General features: G+C 39.3%; 1 protein-coding gene across 1 annotated transcript in view; it reads right to left on the bottom strand.

Moving 5' to 3' along the window:
- The window catches only part of PDE4B (phosphodiesterase 4B), a 701553-nt gene extending 678263 nt beyond the window's left edge, over positions 1 to 23290 (bottom strand). The window contains exon 1 of the mRNA XM_054236382.2: positions 23021 to 23290. The gene's annotated coding sequence lies outside the window, so the exon portion shown is untranslated. The remainder of the gene's footprint in view (positions 1 to 23020) is intronic.
- Positions 23291 to 26500: the final 3210 nt, after the last annotated feature.

Here is a 26500-nt window from a genome sequence, read left to right as displayed (position 1 = left end):
CTGCCCATGGAGAGAGCAATTAAATCAGCATAGCAAGAGGGGAAACACCAATCCCAGTGGTGTAAACTTCAGTTCCCACAATCCTAGCCACCACCACAGGCTAACATGCTTTGGGGCCCTATGTAAACTTGAAAGGCAGTCTAGACCACAAGGACTGCAACTTCCGGGCAAGTCCTAGTGCTGAACTGGGCCCAGAGACAGTGGACTGATGGGGCATGCAACCTACTGAGACACCAGCAAGGGGCGGCTAAGGGAGTATGGGTATCACCCCTCCCCTAACCCCAGGCTACTCAGCCCCAGAGAGACCCCTTCCTTCTGCTTAAGGAGAGGAGAGGTAAGAGTGGGAATGATGTTTTCTTGCATCTTAAATACCATAAATACCAGCTCAGCCACAGTAGGGCAGGGCATGGGTTAGAGTCATGAGGCTCCCATTCCAGGCCCTAGCTCCTGGATGGTGTTCCTATACATACCCTGGGGCAGAAGGAAACCCACTGTCTTGAAGGGAAGAACCCAGTTCTGGCAGTATTCATCCGCTGCTGACTGAAGAAGCCTGGGGCCCTGAATAACCATCAGTGATACCCAGGTGCTATGTTAAAGGTCTTGGGTGAGCCTATGAGACTTGCTGGCTTCAGGTGAGACTCAGCATATTACCAGTTGTGGTAGCTATGGGGCAAAATTCCTTCTGCTTGAGAAAAGCAGAAGAAAAATCGAAGTGGACTTTGTTTTGCACCTTAGGCATCAACACTGCCATGGGGGTGCAGAACATCAGGAAGGGTCTTGGGGTTCCAGATTCTAGGACTTGATTATTGGATGACATTTCTGGACCTGCCCTGAGCCAGATGAGAGGCCACTGCTCTGAAGATTGAGTCCAAGGCCAGGTAGCATTCACCACAAGCTGACTAAAGAACCCTTAGGCCTAAAGGGAATAACATTAGTAGTCTGGCAGTATTCCCTGTGGGCCTGTCATGGTGGTGACCATGGCGTGAGGCTCCTTTGTCTTTGGAAAGGGGAGGGAAGAGTAGGAAGGACTTGTCTTGTGGTTTGAGTTCCAGCTCAACTGCAATACAAGAAAACACCAGGCAGACTTCTAAGGTTTTTGACACTCATTGCTGGTTTCTAGATAGCACTCTGGTCCTGCCCAGGGCCAGGGGGAACCCACCACCCTGAAGGGAAGGACACAAGCCTTGCTGGCTTTGCTACCTGCTGACCGTAGAGCCCCAGGGCCTTTACCAATTAATTATACTCTGTAGCCAGGAAGTAGTTACAGCAGGCCTCAGGTGGGACCCAGTGCTGTGCTGGCTTCAGGAGTGACCTAGTACAGTTCTAGTCATCATGGCGATAGGGCTGCTTGTGTCAAACCACCCACAGCTCCAAGTGTCTCAGAACAGAGAAAGAGATTCCATTCACTTCGGAGAGAGTAAGGTAAGAGAACAAGAGTATCTGGCTGGTATCATCAAGGTGGTACCTCTATGAGTCTGTAAGAACCACAGTATTATTGGGCCTGGGACACCCCCTAGAGTAGATATATCTTAGATCACATCATGCAAATTCCTTCAAATATCTGGAAAGTCTTCCCAATAAGGACAGCTAAACCAAGCCCAGACTGAGAAGACTACAAGAAATACGTGACTTTTCAATGCCCAGATACCAAAGAAGATCTACAAATATCAATACCATCCAGGAAAACATGACCTCACCAAATGAATTAAATAAGGCACCAAAAACCAAACGTGGAGAAACAGAGATACGTGACCTTTCAGAAAAAGAAATCAAAATAGCTGTGTTGAGAAACTCAAAGAAATTCAGGATAACACAGAGAAAGAATTCAGAATTTTATCAGATAAAGTTAACAAAAGGATTGAAATACCTAAAAGAATTAAGAAGAAATTCTGAAGCTGAAAAATGCAATTGGAATACTGAAGAATGCATCAAAGTCTTTTAATAGCAGAACCGATCAAGCAGAAGACAGAATTGGTGAGTTTGAAGACAGACTATTTGAAAATACACAGCCAGAGTGGACTAAAGAAAAAAAAATAAATGAGAAACAACAAGGCATCCCTATAGAATCTAAAAAATAACCTCAAAAGGGAAAATCTAAGAGTTATTGGCCTTAAAGAGGAGGCAAAGAATGAAATAGAGGTAGAAAGTTTATACAAAGGGATAATAATGATAATTTCCCAAACCTAGAGAAAGATACCAATATCTGAGTACAAGAAGGTTATAGAACACCAAACAAATTTAATCCAAAGAGTGCTACCTCAAGGTGTTTAATAACCAATCTCCCACAGGTTGAGGATGAAAAAAAAAATTCCAAAAGCAACGAGAGAAAAAGAAATAAACAATATACAATGAAGCTTCAATACACATGGCAGCAGACTTTTCAGTAGGAAGTTTATAGGCTAGGAGAGTGGCATGACATATTTACAGTGCTGAAGGAAAAATATCTTTTACCATAGAATAGCATATCCAGCAAAAATATCCTTCAAACATGAAGGAGAAATAAAGACTTTCCCAGACAAACAAAAGTTGAGGGATTTCATCAACAACAGACCTGCCTTAAAAGAAACACTAAAGGGAGTACTTTAATAAGAAAGAAAGAGATATTAATGAACAATATGAGATCATCAGAAGCAACAAAACTCACTGGTAATAGTAATTACACCAAAAAAAAAAACCAGTATAACTGTAACTGTGGTATACAAACTACTCTTAAGTAGAAGGACTAAATGATAAACCAATCAAAATAACTGCCAAAAGTTTTCAAAACATAGACAGTACAATAAGATATAAACAGAAGCAACAAAAAGTTAAAAAGTAGGGGTACGGGGCCAGGCATGGTGGCTCACACCTGTAATCCCACCACTCTGGGTGGCCGAGGCAGACAGATCATGAGGTCAGGAGTTCAAGACCAGCCTGACCAACATGGTAAAACCCCGTCTCTACTAGGCAGGCATGGTGGTGTGTGCCTGTAATCCCAGCTACTCAGGAGGCTGAGGCAGGAGAATCACTTGAACCCAGGAGGCTGAGGCTGCAGTGTGCCAAGATTGCACCATTGCACCAAGATTGCGCCATTGCACTCCAGTGCTCCAGCCTGGGTGACAGAGCAAGATTCTGTCTCAAAAAAAATCAGTACAAAGTTAAGGCCTAAAGTTCTTATTAGTTTTCTTTTTGCTTGTTTTCAGTTTATTTATGCAAACAATGGTAACTTGTTATCGGCTTAGAATAATGGGTTGTAAGATAGTATTTGCAAGATAGTATTTGGTAACCTCAAATTTTAAAAAAACTTAAAATTGATACACAAAGAATAAAAAGCTAGAAACTAAATCATATCACCAGAGAAAATCACCTTCACTAAAAGGAAGACAAGAAGGAAAGAAAGAAGTGGAGACCACAAAACAACCAGAAAACAAATAACAAATTTGCAGTCCTTGCATATCAATGATAACATTGCATGTAAATGGAATAAATTCTCCAATCAAAAGACAGAAGAGTGGCTGAATGGATGAAAAAAGAAGACCCAGTGATCTGCCTATAAGAAACTTCATTTATAAAGATACATGTATACTGAAAATTATATGCAGCAAATGCCTGCTCACCCAGATTTAGAAGGCAAATATTGTTTTTTATTTTATTCATTTATTTATTTATTTTTGAGATGGAGTCTTGCTCTGTCACCCAGGCTGGAGTGAAATGGCACAATCTCAGCTCACTGCAACCTCCGCCTCCCAGGTTCAAGCAATTCTTCTGCCACAGCCTCCCAAGTAGCTGGGATTACAGGTGCTTGCCACCATGCCCAACTGATTTTTTTGTATTTTTAGTAGAGACTGGGTTTCACCATGTTGGCCAGAATGGTCTTGATCTCTTGACCTCGTGATCCACCCACCTCAGCCTCCCACAGTGTTGGGATTACAGGCATGAGCCACCGCACCCAGCTAGAAGGCAAATATTATTAAAGATAAAGAGAGAGACAGACCTCAATACAATAGTAGCTGGAGACTCCAACACCCTACTTTTAGCATTAGACAGCTCTTCAGCTCTTCCAGGCAGAAAAATCAACAAAGAAACTTCAGACTTAATCTGCACTATATACCAAATAGGCCTAATAGATATTTACAGAACATTTTACCCAAAAACTGCAGAATACTCATTTTTTTTCCTCAGCACATGAATAATTCTCAAGGAAAGACAATATGTTAGATCACAAAATAAGTCTTAAAATATTCAAATGTGCTTGATATGAAATAATAGCAAGCATGTTGTCTGACCACAATGGAATAAAACTAGAAATCAATAACAAGAGGAATTTTGGAAACCATATAAATACATGGAAATTAAACAATATGCTCCTGAATGACCAGTTGGTCAATGAGGGACATTAAGAATGAAATTTTAAAATTTCTTAAAACAAGCGGTAACAGAAACACAACATATCAAAATCTATGAGATACAGTGAAAGCAGTACTAAGAGAGAAGTATATAGCTATAAATACCTACATGAAAAAAAGAAAAATTTCAAGTAAACAATCTAAGCATATTAAAGAAATAGAAAAGCAAGGGCAAACCAAACCCAAAGTTAGTAGAAGAAAAGAAATCATGAAGATCAGAGCAGGAATAAATAACATTAAAATGAAGAAAACAATATAAAAGATCAATGAAACAACAAGTTGGTTTTTTGAAAAGTTAAACTGACAAAACTTCAGCCCAACTAAGAAAAAAAAAGAGGAGATCTAAACAAATAAAACCAGAGATGAAAAAGGAAGCATTACAACTGATACCACAGAAATTCAAAGGACCATTCGTGGCTACCATAAGCAACTATATGGCAATAAATCGGAAACTCTAGGAGAAATAGCCAAATTCCTAACACATACACCCTACCAAAATTGAACCATGAAGAAGTCCGAAATGTGAAAAGATCAATAACAAGTATTGAGACTGAAGCCATAATAAAAAGTCTCCCAGTAAAGAAAAGACATGGACTCTAGGCTTCACTGATGAATTCTACCAAACATGTAAAGAAAAACTAATACCAATGTACTCAAACTATCCTGAAAAATAGAGGAGGAAGGAATGCTTCCAAACTCATTCCACAAGGTCAGTATTCCCCTGACACCAAAATTGGACAAAGACACATCAAAAAAAGAAAATTACAGGCCAATATCTCGGATGAATATTGATGCAAAAATCCTCAACAATACCAAATTCTACAATACATTAAAAAGATCGTTCCTCATGACCAAGTGGCATTTATCCCTGGGATGCAAGGATGGTTCAACATATGCAAATCAATTAATGTGATACATCATATCAACAAAATGAAATATAAAAACCATATGATCATTTCAAATAATGCTGAAAAAGTATTTGATACAATTCAACATCCCTTCATGATAAAAACCCTCAAAAAACTGGAGATAGAAGGACTATGCTTCAACATAATAAAAGCCATATACAACAGACCCACATCATGTTGAATAAGAAACTGAAAGCCTTTCCTCTAAGACGTGGAAAATGATAAGGATGTCCACTTTCACAAATTTATTCAACAAATACTGGAAGTCCTAGCTGGAGCAATCAGATGCGAGAAAGAAAGAAAGGGCATCCAAATTGGAAAGGAAGAAGTCAAATTATCCTTGTTTTTAGATTATATAATCTTATATTTGGAAAAACTTAAGGACTCTACCAAAAAACTATTAAAACATCCACTCTTCAATTTTATTTTAATAATATTTTGTCAAATTACCTTATTAAAACATAATATAAAAAACTTAGAAAATCAAAAACATAAAAGGAACAAGAAGACAGAATTTACCACTGCTGCCCAGGCTGGAGTGCAATGGTGCCATCTCTGCTCACTGCAACCTCCACCTCCCAGACTCAAGTGATTCTTGTGCTTCATCCTGCCAAGTAGCTGGGATTACAGGCATGTATCACCATGCCTAGCTAATTTTTGTATTTTTAGTAGAGATGGGGTTCCACCATGTTGGGCAGGCAGGTGTCAAACTCCTGACCTCAAGTGATTGACCTTTCTCAGCCTCCCAAAGTGCTGGGATTAAAGGCATGAGCTGCCACACTCAGTCAATCTACCAGTATTTTTAAATTCTTGTGTATAAAACTTATAAATATATTGCAAAATTGGTATCATACTGCATATACTAGAGTGCAGTTTTTCAAATTAAAAATATATATAGTGAACAAATTTTCATGCCAAAATCTTCTTCTACATGATTTTTAGTATTCTTGTATAAAATACAAAACTATCATGTTTTGTCTTAATTATTCTATTATTTGAACACTTTTTTCCAATTTTTGCTATCACAAATCATACTATGATGACCATTCTTAGACACATGTTTTAGTCTATTTTCACACTGCTATAAAGAACTTCCCTGAGACTGGGTAATTTACAAAGAGAAGAGGTTTAAATGACTCACAGTTCTGCATGTCCTGGGATGCCTCAAGAAACATACAATCATGGTGGAAGGCGAAGGAGAAGCAAGCTTGGACCTTCTCACATGGCGGCAAGAGAGAGAGGTGCAAGCAGGGGAATGCCAGATGCTTATGAAACCATTGAATTTCATGAGAACTTACTATCACAAGAACAGCATGGGGGAAACTGCCCCTATGATCCAATCACCTCCCACAAGGTCCTTCCCTCAACACCTGCAGAGTACAATCCAAGATGAGATTTGGGTGGGGACACAATGCCTAGCCATATAAACACTTTTTTTTTTTCATTTCTCTGATTGCTTCTTTAGCAAGAATTCTTAGAAAAAGTGGTGCCCCAGCAAAGAGGAAAGCCTTTTTGACACATTGTGAAATTACCCTCAAGAGAGATGGTGTCTCTGTGCTACTAATTGGGAAATCACCTTCAAGAGAGATGGTGTCTTTGTGCTACTACTTGTAGTGTATGTGAGTTCTCCTCTGTTTATCTTTGCTCTTGGGATTTTTGAGAGAAAGATATAATATTCAGCCAAATGAAGATGAAAACATCAGCTTTATTACTGATAAAAATTGAACTGGAAGACAATCTTTTACATTTGCAGTCAAACTGGTTTGTTAATACATTTGCCTTTTTTAAATGAAAATTAGTTCAACCATTGTGGAAGACAGTGTGGCGATTCCTCAAGGCCTTAGAAATAGAAATTCCATTTGACTCAGCAATCCCATTGCTGGGTATATATCCAAAGGACTATAAATCGTTCTACTATAAGGACACATGCACACGAATGTTCATTGCAGCACTGTTTACAATAGCAAAGACCTGGAGTCAACCCAAATGCCCATTGGTGATAGACTGGATTGGGAAAATGTGGCACATATACACCATGGAATATTATGCAGCAATCAGAAATGATGAGTTCGTGTCGTTTGTAGGGACATGGATGAATCCAGAGAACATCATTCTCAGCAAACTGACACAAGAACAGAAAATGAAACACCGCATATTCTCACTCATAGGCGGGTGATGAAAAATGAGAACACATGGACACAGGGAGGGGAGTACTAAACACTGGGGTCTATTGGGGGGAAAAGGGGAGGGCCAGTGGGAGGGGGAAGGGGGAGGGATAGCCTGGGGAGAAATGCCAAATGTGGGTGAAGGGGAGAAAGGAAGCAAAACACACTGCCATGTGTGTACCTATGCAACTGTCTTGCATGTTCTGCACATGTACCCCAAAACCTAAAATGCAATAAAAAATTTTTTAAAAAAACCTTGTTCCTTTAAAATTATACATTGAAAAATTGCTAAATAACTAAAAGTATAAGAAAAAGGTGGGAAATCTTTATTTCCCAACTTTGAGGTGACAACTACCAAGAATTTGTTATATATCCTTCCAGCCTGGATTGATGGATAGGTAGATAACTAGCAAGAAATGGTTATATAGAAACAAGAATGCACTGATCATTTCACAAAAGTTGGAGCACATTGCTGTTTTGTAACCTGAAACATTTGCATTACTACCCTTGCAAATTCATCTGCAAACATTTGTCCAGTTTTGTCCTCAGGATATTTTTGTAGTATGTTTATGCTTTTAATGTAAGGAAGCAAACTCATATTCATCCCAACTGAACAATACATAACAATGTACATAATTGAACAGAGCAATGTACATAACTTCAATAAAGTGGCAAAAATGAGAGATACTTTCTACAGGTAGTTAAACCTCAAGAATATAGACAATGACAACCGTGGTACACATTCTATCTGGTGGATACTAAGTTGATTTTTATATATATATCGAAACATTAACAACTAATTTCAGGGCATTAAAAATGTGAGAAAATATTTGTCTCTTGGAAACAAAGAACTTTATTAAGGCTTTTTATTGTTAATTAAAATGTAGAAGCATGGTCCCTCTTATTTTTCAGTTCAGTGTATTATTGTCCTTTCCTTCCCTTTCTTTCTTCTAGATCAGTGGCTGACAATCTTCTGTAAATAGTAAAGTTTTTTAATTTTTTTATTTTTAATTTTTGAGGGTACATAGGTATATGCATTTTAAGGTACATGAGATGTTTGGATACAGGCATCCAATGTGTAATAAACACATCATGAGAATGGGGTATTCATCCCCTCCAGCATTTATCCTTTGTATTACAAACAATTCAATTATACTCTTAGTTATTTTTAAATGTACAATTAAATTACTATTGACTATAGTCACCCTGCTGTGCTAGCAAATACTGGGTCTTATGCATTCTATCTAACTACTTTTATTGTACCAATTAACCATCCCTACATCCCTCACAATCCCATACTACCCTTCCCAGACTCTGACCACCATCAATGGATTTGCTTTGCCCATGAGTTCAATTATTTTCATTTTTAGATCCCACAGATCTGCCACTGTAGAACAAAAGGTGCTATTGATAATATGTAGACAAATGCATGTGGCTGTGTTCCAATAAAACTTTCTATTACTTGCTTACACAGCACATATATCAGGGACTATGCTCTCTTTTCTTTAGTCTCCTCTCAGAACACACCAATATGCATAGAGTCCACTCTAAGGAGAAGGTTCTTTTCTCTTCCTGCTTTACCGTTGTGTGAGTAGCTGATTGTACGGTTGAGCTCTTTTATTTACAGAATTTAGGTATTCATTACTGCACTCTCTTACGGGCCAAGGCTTCCTGTCAATTGGAAACAGAAAGTGATGAGAGTGACAGGGTTGAGGGAGGAGGGTGATAAGTTTGATAAACATATTCTGAGAAGCCAGTTTAGTCTTAATGCATTAGCTCTCCCCCTTGCCCTCTTAACAGAGGCCCACTACTCTGGGCCCCGTTTATTCCCACAAACACTTTCTCCCTATCATGCTTTATAGCTAAGAGATAATGTGAGCACATTTCTCTCTTTGGCATGCATGGCAGAGTTAGGCCATTTCTTTTTATTACTGGTCTCCATCCTGAGCAGAGACAACCAATGCTTGTTTCATTGGACTTGAAAAGTATCACATTCGTTATTTATGGACATGTAAATTTCTCATTTGGATATAAGATGGTATGTTTGGAGCTTTTCCATTTCCATAAAATTTCCTTAGAAACACTTGTCCTGCAGAATAATATATTTGCATTACAGATGAAAGAATCCGGTGTAAGGGTCATTTTGGACGGTTTAGCTAAATGCAAATACACTGAAACTACCATGTGCCACATGTTAATTACATATACCTAATATTTTCTATTGTAGAAAGGAAATACGCAAAATTTATAAAGAAATTACCAATTCAGTGAGAAAAGCAATGTGATATAATGCAAAATCTCTTGATATTAGTAGGTCAATTAATGAGGACAGACATTTATTCAGAATCTAGGAAATGTAGTTAAGCTTTTTGCTCAAACTATATTTTTTATTGTGTCCTTATTTTAAAAAATGCTACATTACCTAACCCTGAGCCTTATGTATCTTAGGGAGCCTCTGCTGCACAGAACCATACAACTGATAATTAACACATAAGCAATAACATTTATTATTATAAATTATAAATTCAAAAAGGATTCCAGTCTTGGTTTCCTTTTCCGTTCGCACTAAGCTATGTTTTCTCTTATATTCATCTACATTTAATGTTGGATGCATCCATTTTTCCTTCTTTTTGATATGTTTTTTTGCTCCTGGATCGCAGGAAACACCTTCTAATTACTTTCTTCATTTTAAATGCACATTATTCATATCTGTTATGGAAAAATTAGAAAACACAGGTAGGAAAAGAGAATAAAGCATTCGAAATTTCACTTCTCAGTGACAACCATTGTTAAAATGTTGGTTCTTCCTGATCTATGTATAGTTTATACATAAACATATCATTTTGAAACAAACATGGAATGTGATTCCACATATTCTTCTGTAGTTCTGGTCTCACTTTGTCACCCTGGCTGGAGTGCAGTGGCACAATCATATCTCACTGCAGCCTCAAACATCTGGGCTCAAGGGATCCCCCTGCCTCAGCCTCCCAAGCGTCTAGGATTTCTGGCATGAGCCACCACACTCAGCTTGTTTTTCTTTAAACACTTTCTTTATTGATAAACTTAAACTCATATCCTAATTTTAAAGGATTCCATAAAACTCCTCCAGATGTATAAATGAAAAGTTCAGTAAAGCCTTTATTGTTGAACTTTTAGATTGCTTCATTAACAAAAATATTTGAAAAAATATCATTGTGTTCCGTTCCTTTTCATTCTTTTTTTTTTTTTTTTTAGACGGAGTCTTGCTCTGTCACCAGGCTGGAGTGCAGTGGCACAATCTTGGCTCACGGCAACCTCCACCTCCTGGGTTCAAGTGATTCTTCCGCCTCAGCCTCCCAAGTAGCTGGGACCACAGGTGTGAGCCACCACGCCTGGCTAATTTTTTTGTATTTTTAGTAGAGACATGGTTTCACTGTATTGGCCAGGATGGTTGCGATCTCTTGACCTCATGATCCGCCCGCCTCAGCCTCCCAAAGTGCTGGGATTACAGGGGTGAGCCACCACGCCCAGCCCCTTTACATCCCTTAGGATAGATTTCTAAAAGAATTACTGAGTTGAAGAGTATTTTTAAGGCTGTTGATGCATTTTGACAAGTAATTCTTCCAAATGGCTGCAACAATTACATTTCCACCTGGATTATGTAAAAGCACCTCCTTTCCCACACCACAGTGATACCTGGTATTTACACACTTATGCTAATTTCCTTCTAAGTAGCACCTTTTTATTATTAAGTGGTTGATATGGGTTTAAAAGGGACAAAGGGTTTGGGTGTGGTGGCTTATGCCTCTAATCCCAACACTTTGGGAGACCCAGAAGTTCAAGACCAACCTGGGCAACAGAGAGAGACCCCATCTCTACAATTTTTTTTTAAATCAGTTGGGTATGATGGCACACACCTGTGGTCCCAGCTACTCGGGAGCATGAGATGGGGGATCACATAAGTTTGGGTGTTCAATGAGCTATAATCATGCCATTATACTCCAGCTTGGGTGACAGAGCAAGACCCTGTCCCTTTAAAAAAAAAAAAAGGAGGGGGCAGAACTGGCCAGATGGCCGAATAGGAACAGCTCCGGTCTGCAGCTCTCAGTGAGACCAACGCAGAAGGCGGATGACTTCCGCATTTCCAACTGAGGTGCCTGGCTTATCTCATTGGTACTGGTCAGACAGTGGGTACAGCCTGCAGAGGCTGAGCAGAAGCAGAGTAGGGCATCACTTCACTCAGGTTGTGCAAGAGGCCAGGGAACTTCTTCCCATAGATAAGAGAAGCTGTGAGGGACTGTGCTATCCAGCCCAGATACTACACTTTTCACACAGATTTTGCAACCTGCAGACCAGGAGATTCATTCATGTGCCTACATGACCAGGACCCTGGGTTTCAAGCACAAAACTAGGCGGGTATTCAGCCAGACACCCAGCCAGCAGCAGGGGATTTTTTTCATACCCCATTGGTGCCTAGAACCCCATCAAGACAGAACCATTCACTCCCCTGGAAAGGGGGCTGAAGCCAGGGAGACAAGTGGTCTTGCTCAGTGGTTCCCACTCCTACAGAGCCCAGCAAGCTAAGAACCACTAGCTTGAAATTCTTGCTGCCAGCACAGCTGTCTGAAGTCAACCTGGGATGATTAAGCTTGGTGGGGGAGGGGCATCTGCCGTTACTGAGGCTTGAGAAGGTGGTTTTACCATCACAATACTAAGAAAGCCGCCAGGAAGTTTGGACTGTGCAGAACTCACCACAGCACAGCAAAGAGACTGGGGCCAGACTGCCTCTCTAGATTCCTCCTCACTGGACAGAACATCTCTGAAACAAAGGCAGCAGCCCCAGTCAGGGGCTTACAGATAAAACTCCCATCTCCCTGGGATGGAGCACCTGGAGGAAAGGGAGGTTGTGGCCACAGCTTCAGCAGATTTAAACACTCCTGCCTGCTGGCTCTGAAGAGAGCAGTGGATCTCCTAGCACAGCACTCAAGCTCTGCTAAGGGAAAGACTAACTCCTCAAATGGGTCCAACCAGCCCCCCGTGCCTCCTCACTGGGAGACACCTCCCAGCAGGGGTTGACACCTTTCAGCAGGGGTGGACAGACACCTCATATAGGAGAGCTCTGGCTGCCATCAGGCAGGTGCCCTTCTAGGACAAACCTTTGTCCCAGAAGGTGGGTAATGACAAACTTCTCTGAGCTAAAGGAGCATGTTCTAACCCAATGCAAGGAAGCTAAGAACCATGATAAAACGTTACAGGAACTGCTAACTAGAATAGCCAGTTTAGAGAAGACCGTAAATGACTTCATGGAGCTGAAAAACACAGCACAAGAACTTCATGAAGCATACACGTTTCAATAGCCAAATCGATCAAGCAGATGAAAAAATATCAGAGACTGAAGATTAACTTAATGAAATAAATTATGAAGACAAGATTAGAGAAAAAATAATGAAAAGGAATGAACAAAGCCTCTAAGAAACATGCTAGTATGTGAAAAGACTAAACTTAAAATTGATTGGTATATCTGAAAGTGACAGGGAGAATGGAACCAAGTTGGAAAACACACTTCAAGATATTATCTAGGAGAACTTCCCCAACCTAACAAGATAGGCCAACATTGAAATTCAGAAAATACAGAGAACACCAATAATATACTCCTCAAGAAGAGCAACCCCAAGACATATAATCATCAGATTGTCCAAGGTTGAAATGAAGGAAAGAATGTTAAGGGAAGCCAGAGGGAAAGGTCAGGTTATCTACAAATGGAAGCCCCTCAGACTAAGAGCAGATCTCTCTGCAGAAACCTTAAAGCTAGAGAGGGTAGGGGCCAATATTCAACATTCTTTTTTTTTTTTTTTTTTTTTTTTTTTTGAGATAGAGTTTTTTTTGCTCTTGTTGCCCAAGTTGGAGTGCTCTGCTTCCTGGGCTAAAGAGAGTCTTCTGCCTCAGCTTCCTGAGTAGCTGGGACTACAGGCAGGCACCACCACACCCAACTAATTTTGTATTTTTAGTGGAGACGGGGTTTCTCCATGTTGGTCAGGCTGGTCTTGAACTCCAGGCTTCAGGTGATCTGCCCACCTCAGCCTCCCAAAGTGCTGGGATTATAAGTATAAGCCACTGCACCGGCCATAACAATCTCAAAGAAAAGAATTTTCAACCCAGAATTTCATATCCAGCCCAACAAAGCTTCATAAGAGAAGGAGAAACAAAACCCTTTACAGACAAGCAAATGGTGAAGGATTTTGTCACCACCAGGCCTGCCTTACAAGAGATCCTAAAGGAAGCACTACATATAGAAAAGAAAAACCAGTATCAGCCACTGCAAAAACATACCAAAATATAATCAGACCAACGACACTATAAAGAAACTGCATCAACTAATGTGCAAAATAACCAGCCAGCGTCATGATGACAGGATCAAATTCACACATAAAAATATTAACCTTAAATGTAAATAGGCTAACTGTCCCCATTAAAAGACACAGTCTGGCAACTGAATAAAGAGTCAAGAGCCATCAGTGTGCTGTATTCAGGAGACCCATCTCACATGCAAAGACACACGTAGGCTCAAAATAAAGGGAAGTAGGAATATTTCCCAAGCAAAAAGAAAAAAAAAAGAAGAGGTTGCAATCCTAGTCTCTGATAAAACAGACTTTAAACCAACAAAGATCAAAAAAGACAAAGAAGGACATTACATAATGGTAAAGGCATTAAGGCAACATGAAGAGCTAACAATACTAAATATATATGCACCCAATACAGGAGCACCCAGATTCATAAAGCAAGTTCTTAGAGACCTACAAAGAAACTTAGACTCCCAGACAATAATAGTGGAAGATTTTAACACCCCACTGTCAATATTAGATCAACAAGACAGAAAATTAACAAGGATAATCAGGACTTGAACTCAGCTCTGGACCAAGCAGACCTAATAGACATCTACAAAACTCTCCACCCTAAATCAACAGAATAAACATTTGTCTCAGTACCACATAGTACTTATTCTAAAATCGATGACATAATTGGAAGTAACACACTCCTCAGCAAATGCAAAAGAACAGAAATCAGAGAAAACAGTCTCTCAGATCACAGTGCAATCAAATTAGAACTCAGGATTAAGAAACTCAAAACCACACAACTACATGGAAACTGAACAACCTGCTCCTGAATGACTACCAGGTAAAAAACGAAATTAAGGCAGAAATAAGTAAGTTCTTCTAAACCAGTGAAAACAAAGACACAATGTGCCAGAATCTCTAGGACACAGATAAAGCAGTGTTTAAGAGGAAATTTTATAGCACTAAATGCCCATATCAGAAAGCAGGAAAGATATAAAATCGATACCCTAACATCACAATTAAAAGAACTAGAGAAACAAGAGCAAACAAATTCAAAAGCTAGCAGAAGACAAGAAATAACTAAGATCAGAGCAGAACTGAAGGAGATAGAGACAAGAAAAAAACCCTTAAAAAAAAAATCAATGAATCCAGGAGCTGGGTTTTTTAAAAGATTAACAAAATAGATAGACTGCTAGCTAGACTAAAAATGAAGAAAAGAGAGAAGAATCAAATTGACACAATAATAACTGATAAATTGGCTATCACCACTGATCCTACAGAAATACAAACGACCACCAGAGAAACAGCTCTACACAAATAAACTAGAAAACCTAGAAGAAATTGATAAATTCCTGGACACATACACCCTCCCAAGACTAAACCACGAAGAAGTCAAATTTCTGAATAGACCAATAACCAAGTCTGAAATTGAGGCAGTAATTAATAGCCTACCAACCAAATAAGCCCAGGAGCAGGTAGATTCACAAATTCTTCCAGAGATACAAAGAGGAGCTGGAGCTGGTACCATTCCTACTGAAACTATTCCAAACAATAAAAAAAGACATACTCCTCCCTAACTCACTTTATGAGGCCAGCATCATCCTGATACTGGACATAGGATGATGTGGACCCAAACACACACAAAAGAAAATTCTAGGACAATATCCCTAATGAACATCAATGCAAAAATCCTCAATAAAGGACTGGCAAACTGAATCCAACAGAACATCAAAAAGTTATCCACCACAATCAAGTCAGCTTCATCTCTGGGATGTGAGGCTCATTCAACATATGCAAATCAATAAATGTAATTCATTACATAAACAGAACCAATGACAAAAACCACATGATTATCTCACTAGATGGCGAAAAGGCCTTCGATAAAATGCAACAACCCTTCATGCTAAAAACACTCAATAAACTAGGTATTGATGGAAAATATCTCAAAATAATAACAGCTATTTATGACAAACTCACAGCCAATATCATACTGAATGGGCAAAAGCTGGAAGCATTCCCTTTGAAAACCGACAAAAGACAAAGATACCCTCACTCACGCTCCTATTCAACGTAGCATTGGAAGTTCTGGCCAGAGCAAGCAGGCAAGAGAAAGAAATAAAGGGTATTCGGATAGGAAGAGGATATGTTAAATTGTTTCTGTTTGCAGATGACATAATTGTATATTTAGAAAACCCCAAAATTCCTTAAACTGATAAGCAACTTCAGCAAGTTTCAGAATACAAAATCCATGTGCAAAAATCACAAGTATTCCTATACACCATTAATAGAGAGTCAAGTCATGAGTGAATTCCCATTCACAATTGCCACAAAGAAAATAAAATACCTAGGAATACAGCTTACAAGAGACATGAGATCTCTTCAAGAAGAACTACAAACCACTGCCCAAAGAAATAAGAGAGTACACAAACAAATGGAGAAACATTCCATACTCATGGATAGGAAAAATCAATATTGTGAAATTGGTACTGCCCAAAGTAATGTATAGATTCAATGCTATTCCCATCAAGCTACCATTGACGTTATTCACAGAATTAGAAAAAAAAACTACTTTAAATTTCGTATGTAACCAAAAAAGCTTGCATAGCCAAGACAATACTAAGCAAAAAGAACAAAGCTGGAGGCATCATGCTACTTAACTTCAAACTATACTAGAAGACTACAGTAACCAAAGTAGCATGGTACTGGTACCAAAACAGATATATAGACCAATGGAACAGAACAGAGACCTCAGAAATAACCCCACACACCTACAACAATCTGACATTTGACAAACCTGACAAAAACAAGCAATGGGGAAAGACTCCCTATTTAATAAATGGTGCTGAGAAAACAGGCTAGCCATATGCAGAAAACTGAAACTTTACCCCTCCCTTACACTTTATACAAAAATTAACTCAAGATGGATTAAAGGCTTAAACATAAAATCTGAAACTATTAAAACCCTAGAAGAAAACCTAGGCAATACCATGCAGGACAAAGGCATGGGCAAAGACTTCTTGACTAAAACACCAAAAGCAATGGCAACAAAAGCCAAAATTGACAAATGGGATCTAATTAAACTAAAAAGCTTCTGCACAGCAAAAGAAACTGTCATCAGAGTGAACAAGCAACCTACAGAATGGGAGAAAATTTTTGCAATCTATCCTCTGACAAAGAACTAATATTCAGAATCTACAAGGAATTTAAACCTATTTGCAAGAAAAACAAACAAACAACTCCATTAAAAAGTGGGTGAAAGATATGAACAGACACTTCTCAAAAGAAGAAATTATGCAACCAACAAACATATAAAAAAAATGTTATCATAACTGGTCATTAGAGAAATGCAAATCAAAACCACAATGAGATGCCATCTTACGCTAGTTAGAATAGTGATCATTGAAAAGTCAGGAAACAACGGATGCTGGCGAGTCTGTGGAGAAATAGGAATGCTTTTACACTGTTGGGAGTGTAAATTAGTTCAACCATTGTGGAAGACAGTGTGGCAATTCCTCAAGGATCTAAAACCAGAAATACCATTTGACCCAGCAATCTCATTACTACATATATACCCAAAGGATTATACATCATTCTACTATAAAGACACATGCACACATATGTTTATTGCAGCACTTACTCACAAGAGAAAAGACTTGGAACCAACAGAAAATGTGGCACGTATACATCATGGAATACTATACAACCATAAAAAAGAATGAGTTCATGTCCTTTGCAAGGGACATGGATGAGGTTGGAAGCCATCCTTCTCAGCACACTAACACAGGCACAAAAAAAAAAAAACCAAACATCGCAGTTCTCACCCATAAGTGGGAGGTGAACAATGAGAACACATGGACGCAGGGTGGGGAACATCACACACCGGGACCTATCGGAGCATGGGAGACAAGGGGAGGGAGAGCATTAGGACAAATACCTACTGTATGCTGAGCTTAAAACCTAGATGTTGGGTTGATGGGTGCAGCAAACCACCATGGCACATGTATATCTATGTAACAAACATGATGTTCTGCACATGTATCTCAGAACTCAAAGTATAATTTTTTAAAAAAGGAAGAAAGACTAGTATTATTTTTGTAACTCCCTTAAGGATTATTTGTTGTTCCCATACTGAACCATCATGGAACCCCACATCAAATCCCTAACTCCTGTTAATAGAAATCCATATTCCTAATTAGTCTTATAGTTAAATTAAATGTATTAAGAATTGCTTGTTTTCAGCAAGGCCACTATTAAACCTCAAATTGTTATTCATTTCAATATCCTGTAGCTACGAATCTAAAAAGCTCTTACTAAGTCCCTAAGGCTGAATATTGGCATCCTTTCTCAGTGGTTAAATAAAATAAGCAACAAAGAAAATAGGCATAAATTGAGCTGCCAGTTTAAGACTTGGGATTTCTACCATATTCTGACTAAGATTTGACCCAACTATTTTTTTACTTCTAATTACTTCTAAACGGGTGATTCTTCTCCAGTATTCTTCAAAATAGAGATTGCCAGAAAATTTTCTTCAGCTGAATCCCTAGCTCCTTGATATGGCAAGATAAAAGAGAGAGAGAAAGAGAAAATTCTGTGGACTTTCCTGGTTCCAGCTGTGGTTTAAAAACAAATCAACATAACAGAATGTTAAAAAGAGAACTTTTCTATCTCAGTTTTGATGAACGTGGTACGTAGCAGGTATCAAACTGCAGGTAAAGCCTAGAATAGGGTTCAGAGTGTGGATAGAGAAAGAGAGGATTTGGAAAGATTTCTTTGGAGAGAGCATGACTTTTCTCTGAGACTCCATCCTATCCTACCCAAAATGAAGAGAAAGTTTATCTCGGTCACCTTAAGCTTACGGATGGGCATTCACTGGCCTCAATGAGAGCTTTACATTATGCTCTAAAGCTGGAAGACACATGCCCTGACCCTCATGCAAGAAAGATAAAGTGGTCTTCGGGTGGAGAATAAAAGCTGCCATACTGCAATAAGCAGCACTCACAGAGTTTGTCAGGGCAAAGGATGAGTGCCTCTTCCCTGTGGTCTCACTATGAGCCACAAAAGGAAAAAGGGCAGATTGGACTCACGTTAAATCCTGTCGAGAGAAATTTTTGAGAGGGTGAAGATTCGGCTGTAAAGATAACTGGAAAGCCAGGGTCTGGGGGTAGCGAGGTGGGGTGGGGCCGGGTTGTGAGTCAAAGGTGGGGTGGTGAGTCCATTGCCAACATCAAGGAAGCTGCATTGAGAGCTCACAAAAGTAGCCATAAAAGCAAGTCCTCTTGAAACGCCCAGATCATGACACCATCTGGTAAAGATCAGAAATGACAGCTAGCTTGTCAGGAAGAGGAATGGACAGAGAGCAGAAATGCATGTTCTTCCCTGGAGGATGCAGGTTCACCAACTAGGGGTAGTCCAACTTTTGAATAAATATTAGGTTTGTGCAAAAGCAATTTTAATGGCAAAAACTTCAATTGCTTTTGCACCAACCTAATATATAAGAAAAATTGGTATCCTGGACTGGACATCTTTAATGTGAATCCAGACTGATTTTGAAACTTAAAGAGACAGACCTGTCTATTGAGGCCTGGCAGACACAAAGTTTTAACCAGGAAAAGGAAAATATTTTCTCCCTGGGGAAAAAAAAGGATTCCAAGAGACAATGGCTGACTTACTGATAGTTAGCTTCCTAAGTGCCAAGCGTCTTCTAAATGCTTTTGTCAGTGCTAACTCTTTTAAACCTCACCACACTCCTGGGAGGCAGACCTATTTCATAGGTCCCCCATTTTGAGGACCTATGAGGATGCTGAGGTACAAAGAATTTAACCAATCTGAAAAAGGTCACAGAGCTAGTAAATACCCAAGTTGAGATTAGATGTTTAACCATCTGATTCCAGAGTCTATCAAGATCCAAAATTGGATGCATCCATTGAAAATTATATAAATAACTGAAACTCCTTATGACCATTTTAGAGGAAAAAGTGCCTGTGGGCTTTAGGAATCATGAACAATCTATCCTTATTCCTTGGCACAAAGTATAACCAATCTCATTAATTGCCTGGGGGTCCTTACCTTCCAGTAATCATTAACCTAGGGAGCAAAGATCATGTTTCCAAAATTAAGTTGTAAGCTTCTTGCAATTAAAGAGAAACGATTTCATCCTTCTGCATAAATGCTACATATGTAGGACCACAATAATCATCTGTGGTGATAACATGTGAATTTAAGGAGATTTCATGGGAAAACACAATTATTTTTCTGCTAGTGATTTAAGCTTATTTCAAGATAGGTTTCAAATGAATTGTGAACATAGGCTTGATCTAAACCTGGTGAAATATGCCTTGCATTTTCCATATTTTATATTGCTACCCTATTTACTGGGATAGAGAACCAACAATTACCAAGCATTTTTTATATACCAGATGATTTCATTGTAGAATTCTCACAAGAAAGATAATTGAGGTAATTGCCACTGTCTCCATTTGGCTGATTTTAACAATAACTAACATTAGTTGAATACTTCCCCTATGCCAGCCACTATTTTAATTGATCCCTGCAATAATGTCATAAATTATTACTTATCTCATTTTACAGATGGGGAAACTGGAGCATTAACAGGTTAAAAACTTCCTCAATATTTTGCCATTTAGGACATGGCAACATGGGTATTTGAAACCAGGAAGTCACCAGGCAGGGTGGTTCAGGTAGATGGGGTTGCTCAGCCTGGTGTGGTGACTCACACCTATAATCCTACCACTTTGGGGGGCCAAGGGCAGTGGATCACATAAGGCAAGGAGTTCAAGGCCAGCCTGGCCATCATGACAAAACCCCATCACTACTAAAAATACAAAAATTAGCTGGGTGTGATGGCAAGCTCCTGTAATCTCAGCTGCTCAGGAGGCTGAGGCACAAGAATCACTTGAACCCGGGAGGCAGAGGTTGCAGTGAGCCAAGATTATGCCACTGTACTCCAGTCTGGGTGACAGAGTGAGACTCTATCTCAAAAAAAAAAAGTTCATGAACCCAGGAATTCTGTAGCAAACCCCATATGTTCCACTATACTTCCTCACAGATGAAGTAAACTGGAATTCTGGATGTTCAAGATATGTTTATATCTAGGGTACCTAGTAAAAGATGAAGACTAGATTTGAAGTCTAGTCCCTTGCACTTGTGTGCTTCTCAGTACACTCTCTCTTCCTGATCTAATGGAGTCACCCCACCCACACTTCCCCCAGAAGAACATACAGCTTTACTCCTAGGTCTCCTATTTGGAGCTTCTATTTCAGTATTTTGGACATTGCTAGGACTATTCTGGTCATATTCTCCTTGTACATTCATGAGTCAGATATGCTAGCAGAACTTAATAAAAACTTCTCTTGTTCTTGGTTTTATATATAAGAGAAAGATGTTAGTGTTCGGGGTCTCAGGAGCAGAACTTGACTTCCACTTTTAATCAACACCTACACAGACTTTTAGAGTTTGAACTCTTAGCTGGTATCCTAAATCAGGCATTATCCACTGTTTTATAATCAAGGCCTGTCTTAACTAGATTGGGGGAAGGACCTTGTCTTGTTCTTCTTCATATCTGCTGTAGTCATGTGCCTCAGTTGTGAGACTGGTTGAGAAGACATGGAATCTGGAACCAGGTGGAGTGGTGTCATGAACTTAGCTACAAAGCAGATTCCAAAAGACAGCCAAGAATCTCCCTCACAATGCCCAAAGGGAAGAACTGATATTCAAGATATTTACCAACCAGAAGGAACTCCCAACCAATCAGAATGGGCACCAGCTGCTAAAATGAATCATTGTGTGATGACTAAGCATTTAGAATTATGCTAAACACATAAATGCTCAGTAAATATTGGTTGTTGTTAATTTCTCCAAACTGCAGGGTCCAATCTGTGCAAGCATCCCACCAGGCAGAGATGAAACCTGCAGTCGGATTGTCCAGAAATGTCTAGTGTCTAATCATTGTGAAGCAAAACCCCTGCAGGTCAGTAAAATGGGACAGATTCTTAGCCATAGGAAGGAGGCTGGCTAGGTTTAGGAACAGTGGCATCTTACTCAAAAGGTTTCATCCAGCTTCAGCAGATGCTAGGCTTATAGCAACAAGATTTAATCCAGAATCCACCCACTGGTGAGGGTGAGGTATGTGGCAGGGTCTTCTAAAACAAACTCAGGGACTGGGTGGATTGCTGATCTTCAGGCTGATGGTCACTGGTGTCTATAGCTGAGCAGAGCTAGAGAGAGTTATCTCTTAAGGAGTTCTCTTAAGTTCCCTAAAAATCTGGATACTCAAGAGGACAATGATGATGATGATGATGATGATGAAAGAATCACTTAGTTATTCATACCATTAAAACATTTTCTTGAGGGCTTATTATGACCTAGACATTGTGTTATTCAGAAAAGAATAAAGTGAACAATGGTCTATACAGTCCAAAATGAATTGTATGCCATATTCTAAGTTTATCATATTTAAAAGCTTATATTTGCAGCTTAGAAAGGTAAATAGCTTTACTTTATTAGGGAGCTTCTAGCTTCTACACATTTGTCTGGTATCTGAGATATCATGGTGAGAAATATTTAGGTTGTAAATTTCACACTCTGACCCCAAGTTCTCAGCCCAAGGCATTATCTAACATTCTAACACTTCTAAATTCCAATCAAAAGGCTGGGGGGAAAAAAAGCTTTAAAAAAGCTCCTCCTCCTTGAGAGTGCTAGTAATGTAGGGCAGATGTGATGAGTAAAGCATAAAGAAAAATATCCATCTTAACACATTTCATTTTTTCCCTCAGAAAGATGACGTACCAATTTTTTTATTTCTCTAAGGTGAGAGCTAGAAAATAAACATGTAGTGCCTGCATGAAGAAAAGCTTTGTTCATCTCTTGGGCTTCTCTCTTATTTTTTGGTGAGACAGTATGTTTTTTTAATAATGTGGTCTAGGAGGGAGTGTGTACGCTGCCTCTCTGCATTCTAGTTTCATAAATGGAGCCAGAGAGGTCAGAGACAAAGCAGATGCAGGATTCAGAGCTTCAGGCCAGAGATATCGTCAAGAGCCAGCACGGCACCCACCAGTTCAATTTCATGAAACTGAATTTGCCCACAGTGATAGATGCTTTGGAAATACAGGGCCCCCAGGTCAGCACTGCTCAATACACACACATGCACACTCGCACACACATGCACACACACACACTCTTTGTGCCTTTGTTCTTAACCCTTGAAATTGTCAGAGAGTAAAAGTACATACCTAATTGAAAAAAATTTTTCTCTTCCTTTAGGCTCTTAATAAACTGATTCTCTCTCTCACTTGAAGGAGCGAATGCCATCATTTTCATAGTGTCATGCAGCAAATGGCTTCCCAGAAGGTGCGTGGTAGCTCAGCTTGAAACACAGCTGGTCTTAGGTTCAAGAAGATGAAATTGAGAAAAGTAGATCCATCTCCACCTTTAATCAGTGACGCTCTGCAGCACCCACCCAGCAGGCAGTCTGTGTTCTATACTCACTTTTTCTCCCACTTGGGGGAAAACGGAAAGTGGTAATGAGAAGAGAAAGAAGACAACCGCAAGTAGCCAGTGACCCAGCCATCCTGGGACTGTCACTTCCCTTTATTGTGTGCCCAACATATATATGCTTTGCTTTTCTAACTCTAAGAACTTCTCTGAAGTTGGGCAACAGATGTGCTAAAAGTTTTAAAATCTGTTCTAAACAGCACAGTGCCCTGAGCAAAACAGTTACCCCCCAGAAATCATAAGGATTACAGAAACATGAGAAAATCCAAGCTTGCAGTATCCAAATCCTATTCACACATTCAAATAAATATCCGAGTATTAAATATCTATTGAGTGACCACCACAGGTCAGACACAGGTGGCCTTCACAAAAGTGAGGAAAATAGTGATATTTCATGTCCCAACGAGCTTGCATGGGAGAGACAGAACATAGGTCAAATGAGTGTATATTGCAACAATGTGTAGTGCTAACAAAGAGAAGTTAAAAGTGCCATAAAGAAAAATTTTAGAAGAATTTTATCTGGACTGAGGGGTCTGGGAGGTCTCTTCAGAAGAAGGGCAACTGACCTGAGATCTACAGGATGAAGAGGAATTACTAGCGGTGGAGGGTGGAGGGAAGAGGAACATGCATTTCCAGCAGAGAACAGAGCACAGGCAGATGTCCTGTGGTGGGAAGCAGCACCATGAGAACTGTAGGCAGGGCAGAGTGGCTGGGCCACTGAGGGCTGTGGGGACACGGTATGAGATAAGGCTAAAGGGCTTTGTGTCCTATGTTGAGGATCTGCGACTCAATCTAGAAGCAGTGGAAACCCATTGAAGACTGTTTTATGAGGGGAAAGAGGAAATGGTTTGCATTCCAGCAAGCTCCCTCTGGTTGTTTTAGTGAAAATAGACTAGAGGCAGCCAAGGATACAGAGAATAGTTAGATGGTTTCTGAAGGATTCCAGGCAAAATGGATGGTGGCTCTGGCCAGTGCTAACAGTAGAGATGGAGAAAGGTAAAAAGAGCTTAGGTGATTTTAAGAAGTAATTGGTATATTATTTTGGTATGCACAACTCAAACAATCATTTTTTATTCATTCATTCACTAAAAAACATTTCTAAAATGCCCGCTATGAGCTAGACTGTGAAAGAATAATTACAATGAATAAAAGTACAGTTCTAATTGTAAGACACTGCAAGGGCCCACTTAGCAGAGCAGTCAAGGACATGACTTTGGAGTCAGATATGCTGGCTTCATTCTGATCATGTTTTTAACCAACTGTGCATCAGTGGGCAAGTCAAAGACCCTGAACACTTTTGTAAATGGAAATAAATGGTACCTACTTGATAGGGTTGTCTGGAGGATGAAATGAAGAATGCACATCAAATTAATGACAAGATGATTGCATTTGGAACATCTGGAAATATTTTTTAGAGACAGGATCTCTCTATGTTGCTCAGGCTAGTGTCAAATTTCTATGCTGAAGCAATCCTCCCACCTCAGCTTCCAGAGCAGCTGAGACTACATGTGTGCACGCCCAGTATAGAACATTTTTAATACAGAAAAGATAGCTATTTTTCTGGGCTCTTAAACAATTAAAGAATCAAAGATACATAAATGTTGGTGTATTTGCAAATGTAATGACTTATTGGAAGGATACATAAATATAAAATGGGTACTTGGAGAGCCCATTCTAGTTGGGTAACACAAAGTCCCTGTAAGCCAGCCACCGATCCTAGAAGTTTTACTGTACTTCACACATCCTTTGTCCCAGATGTGTAAACTGGTAGAGAAGACATCTGCAACTCAACTTGTGTTGTACCAACATCTCCTTCCATATCTTCTGTAAACACGATTCACAACATCCACTCATGTCTGTTGTGCCTGCAACAGTATTATTACTTCAACATTCAAAGGTAGAGGTAGACTAATACCTAGACTAAAACCTACACTAGTATACTGACTTGATCTGCAAAACTTTGCTATTATTATCTTTCTTACAAATAAAACACTGTAGTAATGAATAACATGTCATATATAACTGCTAATGACTTCGAGCAATTCTATCATGGATGCTGATGCATCAATGAGTAGATTGACATTGCTGACTGGCTGGCTGAAATCAGAACCCCCTCTGTGTTTTGAGCAAGGAGTTATTGAAGAAAATAAAGTTACCTTAGAAAACTTCCCTCCACCAACTTTTTCTCCATTCAGAAGCTTTTAGAGGAATTCATATATATCAAAGTAACCACAGAACATTTCAAGATAAATAAAACTAATTTTGAAAGCAGTTTGAATATCCTTGGTACCATGGAACTGCCTATATTTGCTGTAGAAATGTTTATAAGGAAAAGAACCCATCTGAAGTCCAAAGTTAAATCAACACTTTAGCCAATAAGATCCATTTAGAAAAAAAAATCTTCCAAAAGGAACATTTATATATAAGGAAATTATACAAACGTTTCAGAGTTAATATATAGTTTCATTTTCTTTAACTTTATTTTATTAATTAACTTTGGATTTAGTATGTTTTCAGTGGAGTCTCAGAAACAGATCACAGATTTTAACCTTGTTCCTATAAGAGATAAGGGTTCTACTCACGAAGGCACACTTGTGACCATCACCCAGAGAGAAATTTTAATGCAGCAGCTTTCAAACTGTTCTCAGAATCCAAATAATGTTTCAAAGATGTCTCAGGGCTGCAATGGGGCTGGGGCAGGCTAGGAATTCCCCAGAAAACTCTGGTCCCAATACCAGCATCATCTATTTTATTTTCTGGTCTTCACTACTAAATTTCACTTGAAAAAAAAGTATGCTGCTTTTTTTCGTTTATTTTTCATTTTTTGAGACAGGATCTCACTCTGTTGCCCAGGCTGGAGTGTAGTGGTGTGATCATACCTCACTGCATCCTTGAGCTCCTGGGCTCAAGCCATCCTCTCACCTCAGCCTCCTAAGTGGTTGGGACTACAGGTGCATGCCACCATACCGAGCTATTTTATTTATTTTGTAGAGAGACAAGTCTTGCTTTATTGCCAAGGCTTGTCTGGAACTCCTAAGCTCAAGCAATCCTCCCACTTCAGTCTCCCAAAGTGCTGGGCTTACAGATGTGAGCCACTACACCCAACCAACCGCTTTTTTAAAAAAGTTTGATAAATTAGAGAATTAGGATTTCTGAAAGGTACAGGTAAGGAGGCTGTCAGTTGAATGTCCCCAAAGCCTGAGATCTTTTTTTCCTCT

The sequence above is a fragment of the Callithrix jacchus genome, chromosome 7, assembly GCF_049354715.1.
Source record: "Callithrix jacchus isolate 240 chromosome 7, calJac240_pri, whole genome shotgun sequence".
Lineage (NCBI taxonomy): Eukaryota > Metazoa > Chordata > Mammalia > Primates > Cebidae > Callithrix > Callithrix jacchus.
Note: the sequence above shows the minus strand (reverse complement) of the source record. Positions and strands in the feature narration are given on the sequence as shown.